The sequence below is a fragment of the Tupaia chinensis genome, unplaced genomic scaffold, assembly GCF_000334495.1.
Source record: "Tupaia chinensis unplaced genomic scaffold, TupChi_1.0 Scaffold000513_1, whole genome shotgun sequence".
Taxonomy (NCBI): domain Eukaryota; kingdom Metazoa; phylum Chordata; class Mammalia; order Scandentia; family Tupaiidae; genus Tupaia; species Tupaia belangeri.
In genome coordinates this window covers 479,400-494,684 of record NW_006160026.1, presented here as the reverse complement: position 1 = coordinate 494,684, position 15,285 = coordinate 479,400, and the positions used below count along the sequence as shown (strand labels likewise).

At 47.9% G+C, this 15,285-nt stretch overlaps 1 long non-coding RNA gene across 2 annotated transcripts in view; it reads right to left on the bottom strand.

Moving 5' to 3' along the window:
* LOC102503142 (uncharacterized) overlaps window positions 1–15,279 on the bottom strand; it is a 262,112-nt gene extending 246,833 nt beyond the window's left edge. For both annotated transcript variants that reach the window (XR_335720.3, XR_003550738.1), the window contains exon 1: window positions 15,110–15,279. This is a non-coding gene — a long non-coding RNA (uncharacterized LOC102503142). The remainder of the gene's footprint in view (window positions 1–15,109) is intronic.
* Between the last annotated feature and the right edge of the window lie 6 nt (window positions 15,280–15,285).

The following is a 15,285-nucleotide window of genomic DNA, read 5'->3' as shown; positions in this document are numbered from 1 at the left end:
CGCGCCCTATATGGAAAATCTCTCCAAAAAAAAAAAAAAAGAAAAGAAAAAAAAGAAAAGAAACTAAACTAAAAAAAATGGAAAAGCAGGAGAGCTTACTTTTTAAAGGCTTTTCTTCTCTCTTTTTTTTTTTTTTCAATTTGTCAGCAAGCACAAGCACTAGTCAGAGAGACAGAGGGACAGAAAGAAAGAGTGCCCCATCCCCCGATGAAGCATGGTCATGCCACAATTCCTTCTCCTTTAGTATTTCTCCATCCTGTTAGGATTTGGGACATGTATGCACACATGCCTGGTGTGTTTTTCAAACCACCAGGGCCAGGACTCCAACTGTGCAGTCAGACATGTGGGATCTGGCTCCCTTTACCACTAGACCAGCCCAAGATTTCTCTTTTAAAAGCAGAAGCTCAAGACTGGCAGGTGGCATCGTGGTTAAAGGCCCTGGACTCCCACATGACCAACTGCGGTTCAAGTCCCAGATCTGGCAGCTTGCTTTCTCTCTCTCTCTCTCTCTCTCTCTCTGTGTGTGTGTGTGTGTGTGTGTGTGTGTGTGTGTGTCCCTCTCTGGTCAAATTAAAAAATAAATAAGGTTAAATAAAATAATTATTTTTAAAAAGAGGCAGAAGCTCTGGCAACTTTGGATCTACCTTTTGTCATAGGAAAAGCAGAGGCTGGGGAAAATGGAGCAGTAATTAAAGAACAGCAGCCACCCTGGAGAGAGGGAACTGGCTGATTTGCCAACCTAGACACTCCCTATGGGATTCTCTCGGGCCCACCTGGTGTGTTTATATACAATAAAATGCTCACCCCCTAAACAGCTGAGTCTGCAACCCCTGACAGACTCTACTCCCCTACCTGATACCCCAGGTGTGAGCTGTGAGAACTCCTGTGAGTCCAGAGAGCTGGGATGGATCAGGCAGAAATGGGACACTCCACAGTTGCTTGGGGTAATGAGGGAATGCTTCCTTGAGGAGAGGACCCTGAAACAGATTCGTAAAACATAAGGAAGAAGTGGCTGATTCTCTCATTGCATAAGACGAGAGTCTTAGGAAAGAATCTGCAGGCACAAATCTTCTAAAAGAACCACTCAATGCAGACCAGAGGAAGACCTCGCACCCTACCTTCACTCGCAGCCTCTGGCCTGTCAAGCTTTGCTCTGATCCAAGCCTGCAGCATCCACAGGGCAAAAAGCACTCAGTCTACAGGCCAGTGAGGGCTGGCTTCTCACCTCAGCTCCACCCTTCATTCATCAACTCAATAAATACACCAGAGCCTATTACACAGCCAGGACTCGGCTAACAATGCATAGCCATTAAGCACTTATAAGCAGTTGTTTCAGGATGTGGTTTGCCTGTGAAAAGCTCACTCCTGCAGGAGAAGGGGAGGGGGACAGCAGGGTACCCCAATCCAGACAGGCCTGGAGCTCCTAGGTGGGAGTGCTAGAGCAGCAATAGCAGCTCTCACTGCTGGCCCCACAGGAAGAGCAGCACATCGTGGTCAAGGTGTCAGGAATCCCTGGGAGACAGTGGAAACCTCACCACTCTCAACTGGTAGCGGCCAAGGCAACTTCCGTGTGTGACGGTCACTGAAATGAAATAGTCCTCTCCCTTTCTTAGGCATCTCTGGTTTTTGACAAATCCTTTACTTTTCCTTTTTAAAGAGAGCCAACATGCAGGGAACATCTTTCTAGTAGAGAAAGCACACATGGAATATCCAGTTATGACAGCAAAAAAAGAGACAACGTTTGCAGGAGGAGGGAGAGACCAGAAAAGGGCTTGGCCAACTAGGAACTTGACACAGGGCAAGGCCAGGGGACAGCCCACAAGCCCCAGCACACCTGAGCTCCGTGCCAACCATTCCCAAAGGGCAGCCTTCTAGGACAACACCTCCTCCCAGGTGTTCTCAGGGCAGGCATCCCTGTAAAGGGCTAGAGGCAACAGCCAGGGAAGAAGCTCCTGGAGAAGAAGCCACCAGTCCCCACTGGCTTTCCCCACATGGCCAGGCTAGGACAGTCCTGCTCTGCTTGTGGGCTTTTCACAGCCTCAAACACAACGTTTTGTAAAAAGCAATACACCACACAGATGGGCACGATCCCTGTAAAAATCTCCTAGAGGGAAGATTGGCTGATGGAGCCCAAGGCCCCTGCTGGCCCAAGTCCATGAATCATTCCTTAAGTGGGATCGGGACTGTGGAACAAAGCCAGTCACAATAAACCGGAAGAGCCTCTGTGTTCTACAGCAGCTCTCGTAAATTCCAGGGGACTTCCCACACACAGGACCTTGCCTTTTCCTATTTCCTTTTGAAACAAAGGAAAAGCCAAGCATCCAACTAAAGGGTAAACGATGCCCTCTCTGTTGGCTAGAGTGTCTTCAGAAACTCCAGGCAACACCTATCTCTGACATACCACTTTAATCTCTCATTTCTGCCCCAGCTCAAAACCCGCAATAGCTCCCTGTTGCTTGCAGGAAAAAATTAAACCTCAGCAGTGTTTGGAAGACCCTGGGTTCCTCTTCAGGTCCACTTGGAACTCCTCAAACTTTGTCCTCCAAGCAGAAGTCTTTTCTGTCCTCCAAATGCTGCATTTCTACTCCTCTCCCTCTCCACTGCTCGAGCCAGAATCCAGCCTCTCTCCCCAGTTTCTGGAGCCTCCAGCTCCCATCACTGACTCTCCAATTCATCGTCCGCCTAAGAAAAAGGCCAATCAGAGAAGGCCCTGCCCCACCTGACTTGGTGACAGTTCACCCTAACTCTAGATGCTCACTGGGCTCCTGACATTCCAACAGCCCAGCCCTTTTCCTGCCTCACACACAGGGCTCTTTACCAACTGTATCCCTCCTTCTAACTTTTCTCAAAGAAACTTAATGAATCCAGAACTGACAACCACGAACACCTTGTCATATGTGATCCAAGTCCTTATTTCCTTTCTTTTTTCTACATGTTTATTTTTTGAAATATTTATTAAATGTTATTACTATTATTATTATGATTTTTAATCTGACCAGAGAGACACATGGAGAGAGAGAGAGAAAGAGGGAAAATGAGAAAGCATGCCACCAGGCCTAGGACTTGAACCGTGGTCAGCCATGTGGGAGTCCAACGCCTCAAACAACATGCCACTCACTGGCCCCTACATGTTTATAATAAAATTACTAATTTTATTTCTAACTTACATGTAATAATTATACATATTCATTTAGTACATTTTTTGTTGGTTTGGTTTGGTTTGGTTTGGTTTGGTTGGTTTAAGATAGTGGCCGAAAGGCAAGGGACACATCCACCATCTCTAGCACTCAGCATCTCTCATATTATATTTCTTTGTATGCATTTTCAAAATGTGTGACACATGTCAGTGTCTATATTATTTCATAAAGCATTAAAGGTAGGGTCAGCTCCATAGCACAGAAGTAAAGCCTGCTCAACAGAGGATCCATAGGATCCTACAGGATTCTGCGTCTCGAATCCCAGATCTGGACTGTGCGAGACGTGGTAGGCACACACACGAGTGCCCGGGTCCAGTGGGCTGGAGGACTGAAGGAAGAGGACTGCAGCATGACCAGGTCCTACTGAGGGTCTCTCTCTCCCCCTCCCCCTCTCTCTTGTACATGGAAAAGACAAAACAAAATACATTGAAGGTAAAACTAAAGCAAGTTTGGACCGCATGGAAAAGACAAAACGAAACGCATTGAAGGTAAAACTAAAGCAAGTTTGGACCCTAATCAACACCCCCACTTCTCTCCCCCTCCCTCCAGATGATGACGGTGAGTTTGCTACTGAACTTTCCAGCCTGTTTTTATAACATTCACATTTACCCGTAAGTGTCCTTAAGTAACAGAGTGTGAGCTGCTAATTAATTTACTGGGGAGCAGACTGTGCATGTTTTCAATATGACTACGCTCTGCTAAGTAGTCTCTGAAGGACATCACACACTCACCAGCCAAGCTGTGGGATCCTGGACCACACGGCCCCACCAATGCTCAAGTCAGACTTCCAATTTCTGGCACATTTAACACATGAAACATGTAGGTCGTAGAAACAACCCAAAGGTCCTTCAGCTGGAGGAGGGATAAGCAAACAGTGCTAAATCCATACAACAGAACACAACCCAGCCATAAAAACTACCAAACTACTACTGACACTGGCAACATCAAGGAAGAATCTCAGATGCTTTAGGCCAAGTGAAAGAAACTGAAAGTAGTCAAAATGTAGTGAAAACACTACGTACTGTGATTCTGCTTATGTGACATTCTGAAAAAGGCCAACTGTAAGGTGAGAAAACAAGTTGGTGGCTGTTACCAGCTGGAGTGAAGAGACTGACCACAGATGGCCAGGAGGAAATTAACTGTGTGGAGGGATGGGAATTATATTTTGATATGATGATTATATAATTATGTCACACATTAGATACGCATTGATCAGAACTCTTAGCATAGCATACTAAAAGGAATGAATTTTGCTATGTAGAAATCACACCTCAATAAATGTACCATTTAAATAAAATTCAGTCTTTTTTCACATTTCATCCATTTTGTTTTCTTCTTTCAACAACTGTATCTTTTACCCACTTTGCTATGAGGCTATTTTGTTGTCATTGTTTTTATTTGCTATTGACTTTTTTTTAAGAGTCTATTTATTAAAAAAATTTTTAAAAAGAGTCTATTTATTTATTTAATTCCACTTGTCACTATTATTTTAATTTGGCCAGTGAGAGACACAGAGAAAGCGAGAAAGCAAGCCTCTAGGTCCAGGACTCGAACTACAGTTGGCCATGTGGGAACCGAGCACCACTAACCACCACGCCACTTGCCAGCCCCTGCTATTGATTGACTTTTACAAATTCTTTGTAAGTTCTAGATGATAATGCGTTGTCATGAGTTATGTACATTGCAAATAGCTTCTGAGTCTTCAAGTTGGCATTGAGTACCACTAGAGCATTTGTTGCTTAGAGGTGCTTCTTTCTTTACTATGTGGCAATATCTATCCATCCTGGTTTTGGATTTGTGCTTTGCTCGTTTTTTTTGTTTGTTTGTTTGTTTGTTTGTTTTTGAAGAGCTTTTTGCTATAGGGCACATGCACTCGCCAGACAGACACAGAGAGACAGAAAGCGAGAAATCACTCCCCAGGGGGGATGGCCATGCCGCAATCCCTTCTCCTCCATTCTCCTCTTGGGATCTTGGGCACGCAGGCACACGTGCCCAGCGTGAGTTTTAAGCCACCGGGTCCAGGACTCGAACCGTGGTCAACTACATGGGAGTCCAGCGACATAGCCATTACGCTAACTGCTGGTCCCACTTTGCTCACCAGTCTAACTTCGACCAAGTGTTCTTGTCTCACTCACAGCCAGTTCCTCAGACAGGACTCCAAGTGCTAATCCCCTCACCCAGGTGAGCCATCCTGTCATGTTATTCTAGTTCGTATTATTTTATATTCCTGACAATAGTATCAGTTTTTCGTCTCTTCACTTGTCTCCCCCAATTAACAAGCAGCCACTTAAGAACGAGTACCACATCTACTTTGTCATGACTAAATAGTCAAGGCTAGAATAGCTCTTGGCACGCAGTAGGGGTGTACAAGATCTGCTGAATAAATAGGTGTGAATAAAAATCCAGTGCGTATGACAGACATATGTATGTGTCTAGCATGTAACATACTACACACATTAATGCCATGAGTGTTTCAGGACAGCGCCAAACATCCCACATCTCACGAGGAAACTGCAAGTTCAGTGTCTGGGCCATGTCCTCATGAACCATGTTATTTATCTCAAACTAAAAACATCAGAACACTCCAACACAACAATGCTAGGACAGGTGGTTTACCAAAACAAAGGCAGAAAGCCTGGCCTGCATTCTGTAAGCAGCTATTGGGAAGCTAAGCATCCCAGCCAAAAGCCTGACCAAGTAAACAATGAAATAGTTACTCAACGGAAATGATATCTACCTAATCAAATGACCTGGACGGGCCGGCCTGGTAGCCTGTAAGGAAGGCAAGATCCCACATGGCTGACCACAGTTCAAATCCCAGTCATCCCAGCCTCGGCAGCTTGGATAATTGTCAGGTATAAGTGCATGCACAGAAAAGGCCAAACTTCGGGTTGCAGCATGACCATCCTCCATGGTGGGGGGCAGATAGGGGACACTGGGTAGTGTTTTTGCTCTCTCCCTTGCTGTTTCTGTTTCTCTCTGGCAAGCACTTGCACCCTCTGGCAAAATAAATAAATAAAATAAAAGGGGACCAGCAGTTAGCGTAATGGCTATGTCACTGGATTCCCATGTAGTGGACCACGGTTCGAGTCCCGGACCTAGTGGCTTAAACTCACACCGGGCGCATGTGTGTGAGTGCCGAAGATCCCAAGAGGAGAATGGAGGAGAAGGGATTGCGGCATGGCCATCCCCCCTGGGGAGTGATTTCTCGCTTTCTGTCTCTCTGTGTCTGTCTGGCGAGTGCATGTGCCCTATAGCAAAAACCTCTCCAAAATCAAACAAATAAACAAATAAATAACATAAAAGACGTGGGCCAAGTATATATGATATTAGAGAATGCATATGACTTTACGGCAATGAAAAAAAATCAGGGTGGCAACATACACTCCACGATTACAACTCCTTACAAAAATAAAAGAGGACCAGCTCCATAGCCTAGTGGTTAAGGGAACTGGATCCTACATAGCTGACTATAGTTCAGATTTCTGCCCTGGTGCCTTGAAAAACATACCAAGCATGCCCCAGACCCAACGGAATGGGGAAATGGAGGAAAAGGGATTGTGGCATGACCACGCCCAGTGGGAAGTGCCTTCTCTCTCTGCCTCTCTCTGACAGTCATACCTGCCTTCTGGCAATTAAACAGATAAATAAATAAACAAGACAGAACAATGATTGTACTGACTGTATTCAACTCCATAAATATTTTTAATAATTTCCCACTGCCTGTCCAGATTTTCAAACATTTGTATTTTTCCTTTTTTTTTTTTTTAAGAATTATTTACTTTTACTTTTTCTTTTTTTAATCTGTCATAGAGTACATGCACTCACGAGAGTGGGGAAGAAATGAGAGAGCAAGTTGGCAGGTCTGGGTCTCGAATCGCAGTCAGCCATGTGGCATCCCAGTGCCTTAACCATCAAGCCACCTACTTTCTTCCTTTCATTTGAAGAAAGATCATTTAAGTTTCCCTGGTCACAGCTCTGTTCACGAATGACCTGGAATCCACAAGTCAGAAATGCCCTTAAAGACCACCTTTCTAAATGCAAGTCTGGGAAGTTACTCCTTCCAACCTCCAACAGCACCCACAGTTTGCAGGACCCAGCTGAAATGGCTTCCCCTTGTTCATTAAAGCTCTGACAGTGCTCTGTCTCTCCCGCCATCCCCTGGCCCACTTGCCTTTCCCTTGGCCACCTCAGTGGACCTGCTATCCCAGGACACAGATGGAGGGAAGCTTTGGCACTGCTCGTCCACGCTGAGACCAGAGACCCTGTCATCCTACTCCCCTCCTGGGCAAGGCCTGTCAGGATTTTCAGCCACACTGGACCTGGTTGGCTGTGGTCCCATTCAACCTGCCTTCCCTCTCTCCCAGCAGTTAGCATGGGCAGTTTGCCTCTCGCCCCTCCTGGAAGCTTCTTGAAGGCACAGATGGTTTCATATTCATGGCAGACTCGTGCCTGGCACTAGCTCTCCGTTCACTGAATGCCCAGCATGTCAGCGACACTGCTCTAAGATAGCGCTGTTAATGGAAGTGTAATTTGAGCCACATGCAATTTTAGATTTTCTAGTAGCCACTTTTTTAAAAGAATTGTTTATTTTATTTTATCTTTTTAAAAAATTTGACCAGAGAGAGAGAGAAAGAGAAAGAAGGAAAGTGAGAAAGCAAGCTGCCCAGGTCCAGGACTTGAATTTTGGTCAGCCATGTGGGAGTCAAACACCTTAACCAGAACACCACCTGCCGGACCCAGTAGCCACGTTTTTAATAAGTTACAAGGAACAGGTGAAAATAAATGTTTAATTGCCAAAGGACATGTGCACGAGAGAGAGAGAGAAAGAACCCCCTAATCAGGCATGGTCACGCAGTAATTTCCCCTTCACTTCCCCATCCTGTCAGGCTCTGGGGAACACAGCATACGGTATACTTTTTAAGGCTCCAGGGCTGGGATTCAAACTGTGGTCAGCCATGTGGGAGCTAGCTCCCTTAACCACTAGGCTATGAGGCCAGCCCCCAAATCATTTTTAATATATATTGTATTTATCCAATATATCCATACATTATCATCAGCATTAATCTCACTGATTAGTGAGGTGTCTTACACGCATGTTCACCCCAAGGCTTGGCAGTCCAGTGTGTATTTACCATGTGCACTAAGTACACACTGTATCAGTTTCACATTGCATGTCCCTAGCCAGGGAAGGCCAGTGGCTGCCATCCTGGCCAGTACAGGTGCAGAGGCGGGGATACCACAGCAGTGACCCAGCCACCCACTGCTGCAGCCACGTCCACCCCACATCCCGGACCAGGCACCAGCTTCACAGCAGGTATCTGCTGCTGCTCAGCCTTCTAACCCTCATTTCGTCTGTTCACACAGCAGCCACACAGACCATTTAAAAAGCCAAGTCAGGTGGAATTATTTTTATGCTTCAAACCTCTAAATGGCTCCCCATTTGACTGAGTAAAAAAGACAAAACTTTGGTGACCAGGAGACTCTCTGGAGAGCACCTGCACATGGGGCTCAGGGTTCCCATCGTACCAGTGCCCTGGCTCACGCCCCTCCCCCAGCCACTCCTCAATCCCGCAGGCCCACTCCTGCCCTCGGCCTCTATCCGAGCTCTTCCCAGGGCCTGAAGTGCCCATCCCAGACTACCTTTTTCCCCTCCTACAGGATGGGCAGCGGAGCTTGCCGTGATCAGCCAGCTCAATGGTGCACTCCGCAACCCACCCCCCCTCCTCTGCTTGGCTCTCAGTTTCCAGAGAACTTAAGACCCTGCAATGCACTACTCATGTCCTGGGCTACCCCCAGGTACAACGTGAGCTCTCCTGGCATGGAAGTATGGCCTTCGATGCATCTTTCTGCCTCCCCAGTACCTAGAACCATGCTTTACACAAGGCAGGCACACGATAAATGTGTGTTAAACAAGTGAAAATGGGTAAATTAATGGCTGCAAGCCCTCAGCCTTAGAGAGCTTACGCTTTAGTGGGAGGAGCCAGATTTAGGACATACCAGGAAGATGCATACTTCGGAGAACAAGGAAACTCATGAAGGCAAATGGAAGAAAGGGAGGTTGCAGTTTTATGAGGCAGCCACCAAACAAAATACTACTAATAATATGAAAAAACATAGCAGGCCAGTGGGTGGTGTGATGGTTAAAGAGGCTGGACTCCACAAGGTCAACTGCAAGGTTCAAGTCCTGGATCCAGTGGCTTGAAAAGCATGCTAGGCCTATGTGCATGCATGCCAAAATCCTAAGAGGAAAATGGAGAAGGGATTGTGGCATGTATCCCCCCCACCAGGGGGTTGAGGGGGTCTCATTTTCCCTTTCTCTCTCTCCCTCTTTCTCTCTTTCTCTGAATGCACCCTACAGCAAAAATACTAAAATAAACAAATAAAATTTTAAAACATAGCAAGGGGTCAGATGATGGGGCAAGGGAACACAAGCCTCTGTGAGTCTGACCCAAGTCGGAAGGTTCTGGGTTCACATCTGGAGATCTCCACGAACACACCAGGCATGCACATGCCCATAAGCCAGGACTGAACAAGCTGAAAATGGATTACAACATGAAGACCTGGTTTGGGAAGCTATTTCTCGCCCACCTTTTTCTCTCTCTGTCCCATGGAAGAAAGAAAGACACTATAAATAAATAAATAAATAAAATAGCAACCACCACTTCCATAGTAACCACATGTCAGGCCTGTGTGCAGCACCCATGTCCACCAATGCCATAGCGGCCATCAATGCCATAGCGTCAGGGCCCCTCTGAATTGGGGTTGGGTTTGCCTGGGCTGCCTCTGTCTGCTCTCTGGCTCTTCCCAGGAACCGCCCATCCCTAGCATGTGGCTTCAGATACAATAGAAGCTGTGGAAGAGCAGGGATTTGTGTGTCTCTCTGCTCCTCGCTGGACCTCCGGCAGCTGGAACAATGCACAGCACATGGCAACTGCTCAGTACAAGAATGAGTCCATCCGCCAGGAACCACAGAGCTAAAGTTAGAGCTAACTCACCAGGAAAACAGTCCTGAAGAAGAATAAATACCTGTGACGACAGCTGCTTTCATGTCTTACTCAAGGACTTCCTCTGTGCTAAGTGCTGCCCCATCCCTGGGAGGAGAACCTGTTCCCTCCCCTGCTAGGCAGCGGAGGAAATGGAGGAAGAGAGAGCTAGAGTGACTCGCAAAGGCCGTCTGACATCGGAGGAGCCTCCCTTCTGATTCCTGTCTTTTCTGAGACCCACTTCTGCAGCTTACTTGCTTTCTTATCTTCTTCTGCCTTCTATCAGCCAGGGTTTCTCTCTGATGCCTGCAAAGAGTTGTACTGCAGTCACTGCCATTTTATGAACTATGTAACCGGAATGTTGCTTTACACTTGAATATGTATTCAGAAACCACTACTCGATGCAGCCACAGGAAGTAATGGAACCCAATAATTGTAACAGTAATGATATTAGCCAACTTTTACTAAGTGCTTACATGAGCCCAAGCTGTCTGCCAAACACCTTCTGCTTACCGCCTATTTCCTCCTCAAGCTATCTGTGAGGTTGGTGCTTTATATTTCCATTTTACGGGCAAGGACACTGAGGCTTAGAGAAGGAAGTAACTCACCCAAAAGTAACCCAGATCTACACTGCCCAGCTCTCTTAGATGTCCCCAGATTCCTCTCTCTGTCCTCTGGTTTCCTTCTCATTTTTTAGTGTCCTTTCCCTACTCATTTTTTAGGGTCCTTCCCCTACAGGCAAGTCCCCAATTTCCTGCCACGTCGAGCATCAAAAATGGCACGGACTGTAGGCTGAGCTACTTGCTTTCTTGAAACCAAAGCTGTTCTCCACAGCCATTTCATTCAGACAGGGATGAGGCAGCAGACAACCTGCTTTCAAGAAATGTACAGTCAGCAATGGAAAAGAGGCAGGTAAACAACATCCCATAGTCTACCACCCCTGTAAACAGATAAAAGAAGAGGAAAAAGAGAATGAAAGACAGTTCAGAAGTCCGGAATGTAAACGTGAAGGAAAGGGCCAGTCCTGTGGCCTAGTGCTTAAAGGATTCAGATCCCACATGGCCGACCACAGTGTGAATCTCAGACCCAGTAGCTTGAAAAACACGCCAGGCATGTGCACGTGTATGTCCCAAATCCCAACAGGATAGAGACGTGAAGAAGGGATTGCAGCATGACCACGCCCCACCAGGGAGTGCTTTCTTTCTCCCTTCCCTTCCTGTCTCTGCTTTCTCTGGCGAACACATGTGCCTGCACTTGGGCAATTAAGAAAAAAGAAGACCGTTTCGGCATCATCTAAGTCCTGTGTTTTATGACCCAATGTTTTTATCTTTAATGACAGGGTTGGTAGGGGGCCACCACAATCTCTGTGATGCACAGGGTCTCTATAGACCTACACATGGTCAGGATAGAGGTGGGCCTCAGAGCAGCTGGGGCGGGGGTAGCAGTGTTCTCTTGAGAAGGGTGCTATCCCCCATGCCCCGGAAACGCTGATAGCAAGATCCTGGATACAGTCTTGGAGTGGTCTGGGTCACAGAGCCAAGCGGGATACCTGGGTATCACCTTCTGCAAATGATCACAGATTCTGCAGCAATGCTGAGGCTTTGGACTGTTACACAAGGCTCCTGCCCAGGGCCCCAGCCTTTCCCAATCCCTTTCCCAATCCCCAGCCCAGAATCTTTCCAGCACTCCAGCCCTCCCCCAGGGCCTTTTAGCCCCCCTGCTTTGTGGTCTGCTCTGCAAGGGCAGCAAAGGCCGACAGCCAGAGCAATGGGCGCCCTTGTGCACGATGCCCAGGGTTCTCCTTGCTCCTAAAGTGAGCTGGAAGGGTGGGGTGACACTAGCCTCCTGCTCCAGGCAAGGAGCAAGCACCCTTTCTTGTTCTTAAATTCACTGTCTGCCAACTTCCGGGGAGAGGGACAGTGTCCAACAGCCTTGGTCCAAGTCTCTGTGTGACCTGGGGTGATATTTTAAATCTTTGAGCTAGGAGCTCCTCATTGGAAAATAATAATAGTAATACTCCTATCTTATGGAATATAAGAAGAACAAATGAAAATGATCTATGTCAAGTATTTAGAACCAAGCCTAGACCACGACACGAACTCCATCATGGCTGGATATTTTAGGTGCCTCGTGGGGCTACAGGGAGCCTAACTGTGAAGAACACACTCAGCATGATAAACCATTTCAACTTTATGACATGCAGTTATTTGTTATTATTACTAATTATCATTATTACTGTTATTAGTTCCCTAGATTACTTGGGGCCAGAAGAAGAGAAGAAGCTGAAGCAGGCTCCGCCCACTGAAGGATCCATGTTGGCAGCATGATCCTGTCGGGCCTAGAGTTTCTGCCATCTTCTAGGAAGATACGGAAGAACTGTCAGCAGCATCAGCAATGGTCAAACATACTGCCAACGGCTGCTCTGCTTCCATCCTGGGTCAGAGTCCCACTACGGACACTGCGCACATAAAGGGTACAGGAACCAAGGTCTGAGACCACAAGGTGGGTCTTCACCTTCATGCTGGAACAAAAAGGGCCCCGGGGTCTTAGAGAGATCACAAATTAGCAATGAGGGAAAAAATAATAAAAAGATGTAAAATGTCATTATCTACCACCAACAATTTAAGAAAATGCACACTGAGGGCTGGCAGGTGACTTGACGGTTGGGGCGTTAGACTCCCACATGGCTGACCTTGATTAAGTCCTGGACCTGATGACTTGCCTTCTCACTTTCCCTCTCTCTGTCTTTCTCTGGTCAAATTTAAAAATAAAAATAAATCCCTCTTAAAAAAATAATAAAAGAAAATGCACACGAGAAAGCCCAGGCATCCACACATGCCATCTGCCACATGAAACCAGGTATAACCATTAGCAGGCTGCCAGACACCTGCCCAAAAAGCACAGACAGCTACTCTCCAAGGTCCTCAGCGTCTCTGGGAAAAGGTCGACCCGCCATTGGTCCGGCCAGATTTGAGGAAACTCACACAAAGAGGTCAGTCTGCCATTAGTCTAGCTGATTCGGGGACACACACACAAAGAGGAAGAAAGGAAGGGTGTCTTGTCGCCCAGGAGACTCCTTAGCTGAGCTCTCCTGGGTGTCCCTCGTGGCCCAGCGGAAGGCCCCCAACATGGCGAACACGGGCTCCAGAGCCAGCCAGTCTGCCTGGGGATGGCTCCACGTGGGTCGTGAGGATTCACCAGGGCTGCGGTCATCGCACAACGGAGGTCAGTTATTTCCGAACCCAGAGAACTCCCTCTTCCCAGCCCAGAAAAGCTCCAGTCACAGAAGCAGCATGGCGGGAGGGGGATGTGTAAGAAAGAGCAAAAGGAAAATCAAGCAGCAAAAGAAAGGGATTTCTTCTACTTCTCAAGAGAAACTGGTTTATGCAAAATTCTGCACTCGAGGTAGGCAAAGCAATGAGAAGCAGCACCCGCCCTAAACCAGGCAAAACAACAACATAACCACACAACGAACTGCCCCTGGGAGTTCTAGGGCTATAGCACGTGGCCCACAGGGACCCACAGGGACCCACAGGGACCCACAAGGAACCCATGAGGGCCCTGCCCGGCCTACCCATCACCAGAGCCCTGGGTGGATTCCAGGAGGGCCCTTTCTCTTCCAAGGCCTAAGACCACGAGGCAGGTCCTCACCTTCATCCCGGAACTCATCTCCCACAGTGGAGTCCAGACCACAGAGGTTTTTCTAAGCCATAGGTTCTATGTTTGTCCTTCTGCTGCTTCGTAAAGGCTTTTCTCCTAATAAATCTTTCAAGAAGTTCCACTCAGGCTTCCGAGGGTTGATGCAACCCCCTTCTCCACTGGTGAGACTTCAGAAAGATTCGCTATGACCACAGGACTGTGTCAAGTGAACAAGCCTCAACTTGTCGCAGCCAGTATGCAAAATAGGCCTGCAACATCCTATAACAGACATCACCGCAGACACAGCCCCAGGTCCCAGCTCCAGGCCCACCCATCACGCACAAGCACGCTTCCCCATGCTTTCCTCCTGGAGCAAATAGTTCCTGCAGCCACGACCCATGGTGGTGGAGTGGACCAGGAGCTGCTGGCCTCTCTCTGGAAAACATAAGGCCAGGAAAGAAACGCCAAAATCTCACTTCTCCCCCTAAACCCTCACAAGAGATTTGTCCTCTAATCTTCCAGAAAGGCCTGCCGTTCCGGGCTTAAATGCACAGACTCTTCCACTCCTGCAAACTATCAGGAAAATTCATGATGTATCCACACGGACACATGCTGCTCCATGGCTGCGCTTCCTGAAAGTCTACACCCAGACCACAAACCCTGGCATAAATAAAAGCACATTAGCTAAGGGAAGGCAAACCTAATTCCATCAACAAACCATCCGAAAAAAACTACCATGAGGAGGGTGTGGGGGCGCCTGGCAAACCTATCAATGCCATACAAAAGCAGAATAAGTTTCCAAACACAGAGTTAATGAGTTTTCAGAAACCACCTTCACCCAGGGCTTGGGGTGGGGGAGGACGGCGAGACGAGGAGGGGGGAGGGGCGGTCCAAGGATGGAGGGAGCATCCCACGTCTGCAGACTTCTAGTTTCGCAAAAGGGGGCCTCCAAACCACACGGGTGGCCCCAAATCTGTGCGGATTGGAGAAGGGTCTATTTTTAGAGATTAGGTAACATGCCTTTGATCAAGTACACTCATCCAGAATTACCTCTATGCACGGGCCATTCCGGGTCCCCCCCTTTCTCTGGCCCTCCCCTCCCCCATCCCTGAAAGCCCGAAGTCGCTGCCAGCCTCAAGTCTGGTGATGAGGAAAGTGCACGGTTACCACACACACCTCCGAATCCGAAAGCCCCTTTCCTCCATCGGACTACTCACTGCCCATCCCTATCCGCAAGGCCAGGGCTCGCGAGTTTCCAGAAACGCACAGGACAGAATTAGAACTTACTGGAGGCTGGATCCAGCCGGGTCTCCGCAGGTCACCGGGTACGCCAACATCCGTCCCGCGCGGAAATCCACTCAACGGGTGCCCAGGGGTGTCGGGGCCCATCTCTGCTCCCGGCTCCTCGCTGCTCCTCCGCGTCCCGGCCGCCCAGAGCTGCCGGGCCCGCGGGCCCATGTGCT